Here is a 1,994-nt window from a genome sequence, read left to right on the forward strand (position 1 = left end):
AACATTCTTTCTTAAATTGGTAAGAAAAACAACAGAAGAACACAATCAGTCTGACTTGAAATTCTGTGCCATATTTTATAAATCAAAACACACCATTAAATCCATGTTATAAACTACAGGAACTGACGACAAGCCTCATGAAAGAATCAATACTGATAGTGCTTTTAATAAGGACTAGAGAATAAAATAATGTCTCTTCAATGAAAAAGAAGGTGGGAGGGTAGAAGAATGTGTCACAAAAAGCAATAAAAAACTGAAAGTAGAAGACGGTGTACTGGACTCATGGAGTGGATAYTGCTAAAAGCATTGGACCTTGATTTATATTACTGGGTAGTGGATGGTTGGGTCTGAAATGTCTTTCATATTTCTTTACCTCATCCAAAACCTCCCCAGAGCTGAATGAATCAGAATATCAGTGGATATGTTACAAGGCCATTTGTCTACTTATGGGTGGGTGCAGGCAAGCAGAGGGTCTCACTAAGACCCTGTGGTCTTCCCTGTGGGATCCCATGGCACATGGTCTTCTTGCCCTGCAGGACCCCATGGCACATCACAGTCAGACAGAGGATGCAAATGAGAAATTTGCTCCTCTCATTCTTGTCACAGCCACTGTTTATGGGTTGCAGATGTTCTGCTCAAGACAGTAACTGATCACGTGGTGGGAACTAGCTGTATTAAGACCCAGCGTAGATACTCCTGATTTTCTTGTTTATTTCCTGAGAGGGCAACTGTAGTTGGAAGCATCTGGGGAGAGGATGCTGGCTTCAGAGGGTCTGCTGATCTGGGCCTCCTCCTCCTCTGCTCTTCAAAAGGAGGTGAGAAGGAGAAATGTGAGAAATGATGGCTGTGTTGTTTGGCTGTGACTCATGGTGATACTGCTGACACTCCTCTCTGGCCCCTGCAGTAACATCTGCTCTAGAGGCTGAGTCTTGCTGATTCCCAGGCAAAGTTTATGATGTCCCTTATAAGCTCTACTTTAAGAATTTTGTGAGATTTATGTAATTATGCAGGTCTTCAGCTCAGAAGTGCAGTTTCCTCCATCAGTCCCTGAAGCTACAGGCCATGCAGGACTCTTTTGCTCTCAATGCATTGTTGGAGATGATTCTTCTCCAGCACAGGCTCCCAGTGACAGTCCTTTGAATCCAAATCTGACTAGATCTCTAATAAAACCGTGACACTGGAACAACATTTCAGCTGCAGAAGACAGGAAAGATGTTGCAGTCAAACTGATTGGTTTTATCTACAAAATAATAGTGTTAACATTTGGGACAGACTTTTAATTAAAGTCAGTGTTATGGCCATTCATACTTTGATGGAAAACCCTAGATGTTTGTGAGGTGTTATTATAATTGGAATTCTGGACCTTTAAGAATTTGTTTTACAAGAAAGGAACTTTTGGGGTATAAATATGTGTAAAAATACTGTTTTTTAGTAAATTTTAAATGTAAATATTCCCTTGCATTCTTTAGTTATGAGAAACAGACACAACTATTTTGACATCCTATGAAAAATGAATACAAAATGAACTAAGTTTGGAAATATTAGTGGTCACTTGCAGTTTCTCAGTGAAAGTTTATTTGTTTGTTTCTTTGTTTTCATTTTTCAGCTACTGCATATCTGGAATGCTAATGTACATGTTTAGGTAGCAGCTACAAGTAAAGAAACATAAAGGAAAATCAATAGATTTTCAAATATAGAGGGTACTTCATGGTAGGAAAAACTGAGCAGAAGGGCAGCATGGGAAAAAGTAACAAGACAAATACAGAGCTTTTCCTGTATATTAATGCCAGCAAGACACAAAAGGGATTCCATATCTGTTGAAGATATTGATTTCAGCAGATATTGGTTCAGATCTAGAGATACTTGGTTTGACTCTGAAGAAATTTAGCATGAGAGCTCCCTAGAAGACTTCTGCTTTCTCAAGAGCAGCCAAACATCTCTAAGGTGATTTTCTGGTTGGCTGGCTACATTATACATCATGTTTTTTAAAGACT

This window comes from Apteryx rowi, unplaced genomic scaffold (assembly GCF_003343035.1).
Source record: "Apteryx rowi isolate R43461 unplaced genomic scaffold, aptRow1 scaffold_928, whole genome shotgun sequence".
NCBI classification, from domain to species: domain Eukaryota; kingdom Metazoa; phylum Chordata; class Aves; order Apterygiformes; family Apterygidae; genus Apteryx; species Apteryx rowi.